Genomic DNA, 8201 nt, shown 5'->3' with positions numbered 1-8201 from the left:
AATGGTAGGTACATTTTACCAGTATCAGGTTGATTTAAAAGGGGGCAGCACATAATATAAGGGTTTTTAAATTCATTGTATTTGTTTACATAGAAAATAACCCATTGCATTTCTTAAATTAGAGCTAAATTGACTGATGTGAGATATGTTAGATTATGTCCCTTGGTTGGATTGAGATGGTTAAGTATATAAAGGGAGAAAATGTATAGCTAAAGTTTGTTGCAAGTTATTTAGAACAAATTAATTGAAAAATATGTTTTACGAGCCATTTATTATTATTATTATTTTCAAGAGGACTATCCTCTTCAAAGGGGGTTTTCACATTCTTTTTAGGAGAAATGTTCTCTGTGGGGAGGTACCCCTTGCACAAGACACATGGGCGAACGAATAACCACCTTGCCCCCATGAAAGATGGTAATGACTATCGTATTGATGCCACTCTGTACGCTCACATTGGCTTGTGCATGCGTGCAGGGGCCACACTCCCCCAGAAAACTCTTCCAATTTGATCTTTATTTGATTTGTGATTTTTCTTTTCCTCTTTAGGTATACATAATAACCCTCTTACAAAACCTCATCAAATCCTTCATTTTTTTAAACGGATCTCATAGGTAAAAATAATCCATTGATTTACTAGTCAAACTCTAAGTAAGAATGATCAAAACATTAAGTTATAATGAGCACACAGTTTTCTTCGTAATCTTATAATTTTTTCGTTTTTTCTTAAAAAAAAAGGTTATAATGAGCATTAAAAAAAAAATAAAAAAATTATACAATTTATTATAATTCTTGCAAAGAAAAGAATTATTTTCTCCAATAATTAAGAAAAAAAAAAAAAAAGAAGGATACATTGAATGAGTGGAATAACTTGTGTGAATGGCACAGATCCTTAGATTTATTTATTTATTTTAAGACAAAGAAATCCTTAGATTGAGAATGAATTCTAATCATCAAATCAAATGCTCTTCACTGCACATGGTTTAAGATAGGGAAATGGAAAGATAGCCGCCTTATCAATTTGTTAAATCCCAAGGCTCTCAAAACCGCATATGATGACACCTTTCTTTACTTAAAATATAATTACTCAACACCTAATTTAATTAAGGGAAATGATATAGTTCTTCTTGAGGGGTAGTAGCAGGGAGGAAAGGTGGGAAACCAAAAAACTAATGCAAAAGAAGAGGATTTGGAGGATTTGAGGGTTACTTTGGTCAATTCATCATAACGAGGAAGTAAATTGACCAAATCATCTCACTGACCCATCATAGATAGTGGCATCGCATTGGCAGCATAAATGCATAATAAAATCTCTTCTGCGGGTCAGACCTCTGCAACGTAACGTGTAACAGTCGTAGTTTGACTGTTTGAGAGAGAGGTTTGTGGGTCCCAATTTGTGAAGATCCTCCGTAGAGATTCTACTGCAGCAGCACTTATTCATTTCGCACGTGTTAACCAATCTCAAACCAATTCCGGAGTTACTTACTTACTTGGTCCCATTCCCCTAGTCCTACGCAACCGGCATCTACTTTCACTCAGGTCACAGTCAACTCACAGTAGTCCACAACGCAGCTCGTACTCGGCTGTGCCGCTGGTGATTTCTGACGGCGCCGCACTCCATGTCAGGTCAGACAGGGTCTTTTCAAGTTCAGCTTTCCACACCAAACATGAGCCTCTGTGTCTCGTTGGGCCCACTAATCCACGTTTGCAAGTTATGCTAGCCAGCGAGGTTCTTATTTCATAATTGTGATTCTTACTTCCTTCCTGGCCGGTCGCACCGAATTGTCAACAGGCGGTGACATCCGTACTCTCCAGTAATACGTACAATCCTATCCTATGGCCAACTGTCTCACAGTTTCGCTTAAAGGTAGCTTCGCTTAGACTGCTTTTGCTTTTAAATCGCATCACAGTAGTAGTAGTTCTGTCATTTCGTACTACCTACGTTTACCTTAGTTTTATTTTGGTAATAACGTTTACCTTAGTCACTAAAGCTGAAACCACAATACTATTACTATATTCTGTGAAATATTTAATCATCAAGGGTTAAAAGTGAAAGATTCCAATCCAGCGGGGGAGATATAACGTTGAGCACTTCTATGCAACTACTATACCTAGTCTATAATACCCTATAGCTCTATAATGGTTGAGATTTGAGAGTAGACTTGATAAGTCACAAAGAAAGGCAGAAGAGTGGATCATGTTGAGATGTTCATGTACCAAAATCAAATCTTTTGCTTTTGTTGATGGGTAAGAAAAAGACGATAATGGTCACTAATCTTTTGCTTCCAAAGTGGATTTGGATCTCGCAAATGAAGCTTCCCTGCGACTCTGTGCTGTCTGCCCTGGTTGAACCTGTCCATTAGATCATGACCACCCCATCGCTTTCTCATTAATGTTTTCTTTTTCTGAGCAAAGTTTGCAAACCAATTGTAGATTAGAAAAAGAGAGACGGTGACTTAATTCTAACTAATACCAGTTTTCTTGCGATTCAAGTTCGAATGCAATAATTAGGCTTATTATGTGTGGGAAAATTTTCATATTCTTCCGTTGAAAGTTGAGACAAGTTTTCACATTTATTTATTTTTCACTAATTATTTGCACTACATTATCCATTTTATAGAACCAATGAAAATGCCGCATTGTTTGGGATATGTCATGAAATGTATATATATATATATATATATATGTAGGAAGAATGTTCTCTGTGCCGTAGCGCAGACTGCGCCCAGACACATTGGCAGTCGGGAGGAGGGTGGTCATTGTGCCCACTCCCATGTGCCTGGGTGTAGGCTGCGTTGCGACACAGAGAATAGCAACCCTATATATATATATATATAAATTGGTGTGACACATTCAAAGACATATGCACCTAATAGTAGGGATGTAAACGGATTGGATTCGGTTCGGATAGTGCTATATCCGCATCCACATCCGATTAGTTTTCGGGCGGATTTGGATAATACTAAACGAATACTGATCGGATATTTTATCTGTTTACATGTAAATATAGCTTTCCAGATAGCTATAGTCTATCCGTATTCGCATCCGTTTAGCTTTCGGATGAATCGGATACTGCTAAACGGATACAAACATGGATAAAGAAACGGATTTCGACTATTAATTTACATCCCTACCTAACAGGTTCAATTGAGCTCGTCTCAATAAATCCAAAACCAAATCAATTATTTATAGTAAGATTTGGTTTTGGTTTTTGAATATGAGTTTTTTTTTTTTTAATTAATCGATCACTCCAATCATATTAACATGTTAAGCATACCAATAACTGATTAAGCAACACTCAATCATAGATTTGCTTTGAGGACGGATTACATGGTTGGTTTGAGTCCTCGCCTTCAAAGGTGTTGGAAGAAACCAACTCAACCAACTTGTTTGACAACTCTACACGTATACACACTCAATCATGTGATGTACATTCTTTAATAAAAAAAAAAGTCAGCAAATTAGTGGATTAATTAAATCATCAAATTATACTACTATATAGTCAGACTAAATTAATATAAGCTAAAAAATAAGTTTATGAAATTGGTCAATCAAATCCCATACATCAAATATCAAATCTAGTTGGAATGAGAGTGTTCACACGAATGTTAGAATAAGATATAACTAAGTATTAAAGGGATAATATAGCATTATAATTATATTATTTGTACCTAAAACATCTCAATACATATTTAAAAGAAAATTGAATAAAATAGTGGAAAAACCTAGGCACTTAAAAAATTCCATGGGAACATGAGTGTTGAAAGTTTACTTCGTAGGGGGAATATAAAAAATAATATTTCAGGAAAAAAAAAAATCGTAAATATGGACTCAATTTGGGGGGATGATCAAAATTTCCCCAATCTGAAGTTTTTTTGGATAAAGAGATCATTACCTAGTCATGTAGTCCTGCAGCAGCATGGGGTAGGAATAGGGTCAGGTTGGGCCAGGCTTTTTAAAACCTTACCCTAATTCGGAGTCTCTTTAGCCAGGCCTAGGCCCTGACATAGGGTCAGAAAAATCTAATTCTAATCCGTCCTCAAGGTTGGGTCAGGCTGACCCTAATTGGCCTTGAGCCATGACCAAGGGGAGGGGGAAGGGAGATGTAGGGGTTGAGCGAGGCTGGGGGAAGTGTGATGTAGGGGTTGGTCCAGGTAGGGGTGAAGAAGAAGAGAAATAAGAAAGAGGAAGAAAAACACAAAGAAGAAGAAGACAAGGTTGGGTTGGGTTAGGCCGGACTCAACTTGAATCCTCAACCTTGGCCCTGACTCAGGGACAGAAATTTCCAACCCTAACCTGCCCTCAGAGCTAGGGTATCTCAGCCTAGGCCCTATTCAGGCTTAGGGCGGGCTCGGATCGTCAAGGCCAAACTTGCACCCCTAAGCGTGAGCCAACAAAAGCATGCACAAGGGCATAAACATGACAAACTTATATTTGATGAGGATGGGACAATAAATTCAGAACTCGTGTGCATGATTCGTAATCTTACTCTAGTATCACGAAATCGCCCGGATGGGATCGGTATTAACTGACAGTGATCCAATCTAATATCGATCCATTGGTATGACCAAGGGTAAAATGGTAATCAAACCTTTTTATTTTATTATTAAAAAGCAGGGCAAATGCATCCAATTGACCCTATTCCAAACAATACCTTTTTTTTTTTTTTTTTTTAACCGAAACCAATAAAAAACTTGCCCTGATTTCCGGTTGATTTGCAAGTTTGTAATTGATTTGGCATTGGCCTTTGGGCAATATAAAGATATAGACGGATCACCCCTTCCTTCCTCCCATTGGCAGACTTCTGATTACTTTACGTCATTAGCGACAGTTTGAGATTTCCATCGTCTCCCGAGACTAATAAAGGAACGATTACTTGGATGGAAAATAATCCGTACATCTGTGCATGGGGTTGGCTACAAAGGCCGAAATTACCGTTTCTGGTTCATATCATATCATATCATATCATATCTAATGACCATTCTTTATATTTTCTAAGATTCGATGCGCTAATCATTTACACAATTACACCTTATATACAAAGAACCCAAAAACTAAATCTTTTCTTCCCAAAGCTTTTGATATTTTCATGTTCTTAGGCGATACATAAGGCTGGGCATTATTTATAGGGTTAGAAGGTCAGAGACATTAACAGCTTCATAAGTATCTCATATTTATAGTGCTAATTGCTAAGATTATGAAATCAAGACTCAAGGCCCTGATCAAATCTCATAAATATATAATTTTAATTGGCAATTAAAAAAATTTGTGACATCCCCAAATATCACAAACATAATAGACCCTTGAACGTCAAGGCTTCTCCAATAAAAAGCATCTATTTTTTATCTTAGGCTAAATTACATGTCACCCCTTGGTTTTCAAACGAAACTCAAATCATCCCTTGGTTTTTGAAAAAACTCAAATCACCCCTGGTTTAGACCCCAATATGACAAATTAGTCTCTATTGTTAGTTTTATGCTATTAAGTGATGATATTAGCCAATTAAATAAATTTAAATCTCTAAACTACCCTTGAAAAATGTTGAAGATGAAAGATAGTATTGTAAATTTAATTATAATGTTTTAGTACAAGGGTAAAATAATCCTTTCACACCAATAACTAACAGCAGACTAACACTATTATTATAGAGGGGGTGATTTGAGTTTTGTTTGAAAACCAAGGGGTGACGTATAATTTACCCTTTTTTTTTGTTTCTCTTTTATAGTGATATCACACAAAGCATACACCAATCCCAAAAGATAAAAACCATCTATTTTCCTAAGGCTCTCTTTGGTATGATTTCTATTTTTTTCAAGAATTTGATATGATTTATGATACCTATTTCTATTTATTACAAATCACAAATAGCTCTTCAACTATTTATGATTTGTGGTTGCAAACTATTTATTCTCGTTTATGCCCAATATAGACTAGTGATCATGGATATGTGCCTCAGTACACAGAAGAATAGGAGGAGAGAACCTATGCACCCTAAGGTAAGATGGTGGCACATTTACTTTGAACCACATTATATGTCAGGTAGTGAAGGGGGTGAGTAACCCCGAACGATTGACATCAATGACCCTTTTGGGACTACCTTAGAACATTTTTCCATTGTTTGATGAATTCTTACTCTAATGATGATAATGACTTGATTACAAATATAATTGTGTCTATTATAATTCATGTATGATGTGAGGCAATAAGAAAGGACAAACGAATAGTTATATTCATGTGTGAAAAGAAAAGTGAGTGGGATTTACCTTAGAACGTTCTTCCTATTGTTTGATTGATGTGTTTTGATTTAATAGGTGTTTGTCTACACTGTTCACCTTCCAATTTGTATAATTTGTTTATTTATGTGATTGTGATGAATTGGTTTTGTGTGATGTGAATGTGACTAACCTCTCTATGTGATTTCTCTATTTGTCTGTGGACAGTGAATGCAATTATTGTGATGTATTAGTAATTATAATTTGTTAAAAGTTGTGCGATATTACAAAGGTGGAATGATCATAATATGATTGGTGGGAAATGTGTTGTGATTATGATTGTAGTCATGTCAATAGCAATGATGAATTATATTAATGTGCCATTGTGTGATTCGTGTGAAATGAGGTGATATTCATAGGTGCATCTCACATAGCCGGGGGGGGGGGGGGTAGGAAGAGTGGAGGATACATAATGGATGATGATTATGGGATATACCCATTGGCGTACCTCACTTAGTGGGGGTAGGAGTGGAGGATACAGAATGGATGATGGATGGAGAGAGGGAAATTGTGGAATTCCTCACTTAGCCGAGGGGGAGAAGTGAGGGATTAATGATGTACCTTACTTAACGGGAGGAGTAAAGGATACAATGATATGAAGGTTATGTGTACGATGGCATGAAGTGGCGAGTCCAAATCACCTGATGAGAGTGAATATAGACATTTTGATAGAATGTGTGTGAGACCACCAAGAGTTCATGTCACCTGTTGAGTTGTGAGTATGACAATGATGGATTATGACTATGACGATTGTGAGCTATTCCACCATGAGCCCAGAATATTATTCAATCGTTCTCAACGTGAGGGTCTAGCCCGATGGTAGCTCAACTCAACTCGATCCCCTAAGAGCCCAATTAATCCTGACTATTGTTGAATTGCTATTATTGTAGATGGATTTGATGAACAAATCTAAATCTTTATCATCAACAAACCCTTTTGAACAAGTTAAACTGTTCAATTCGTACACCATTAAACTCTATACTGGAACTATTTAAAAATTGAAGCATTTAATTTAATAGCACGTTTAAGGCCCATTTAGATATAAATGGTTCAACAGCCCGTTTAAGACCCATTTAGCCTGATTAAAAACCGACACCCGACCGACCTTTTATAAATGAGACCATGCATATAGCCTATGAGGAATGATTACTTAAACAAGTCCGTCATAGTGCGAGTTCCTAAAGTGGTTGGGGGGGGGGGGGAGTAGGGAGAGCGACTACGTCCACCCGAAACTGGCCCAGAATGACCGATTGACACCCCTACTGAAACCCAACCCCCACTCCCAAAAAAAAATTCATAAAATGGGCAGAAGGGGCTACCTACTGAGCTATTTGAGAGCTAGATAAACTCAGAATGGAGTAATGTGTGCGAATGTGAGAGACTCTACTTGGATTATTCTCCCAATGCACAAAAACATGACTACAGTAAAATGCAGAACTAGAACAAACCCCCCCCTCCCCCAAAATGGTATAATATACCCATTTTAACCTAAAACTAAAGTTCCAGAGTTTCAATTTTAGCAAAATCTCAAGTTTTTAGTTTAGTTTTGTTCTGGCCAATTTTAGACCAATAGCCCAAACCAAAACGCCCATTTAACTTGTAATTTTAGACTGAAAAGCCTGACCAAAACTAACCAATTATGAACAAATTGGACCAAAACCAATTGGTTAGGCTAATACTAAGCAACTTGAAAACTCTCCACCATCTCTCCCTCTTGTTTATAGACTTTCATTTCTTTTTCTTCTAAATTTCCAATATGGGACTAAAAATGAGTGCATTCTTATCCTTCTCTGACAAATTTTTTTTTTTTCCGCCTCACATTGAAAAATCAAGAGAGGGGATAAAAACTGTTATGCCTGTAAAAAAAAACTCAAGAGAGGGAATATAAAATGTTATGCCTGTAAATACAGCTAGACATCCCAACCCAATTAC

This window comes from Telopea speciosissima, chromosome 7, assembly GCF_018873765.1.
Source record: "Telopea speciosissima isolate NSW1024214 ecotype Mountain lineage chromosome 7, Tspe_v1, whole genome shotgun sequence".
Classification (NCBI taxonomy): Eukaryota; Viridiplantae; Streptophyta; class Magnoliopsida; order Proteales; family Proteaceae; genus Telopea; species Telopea speciosissima.
Note: the sequence above shows the minus strand (reverse complement) of the source record.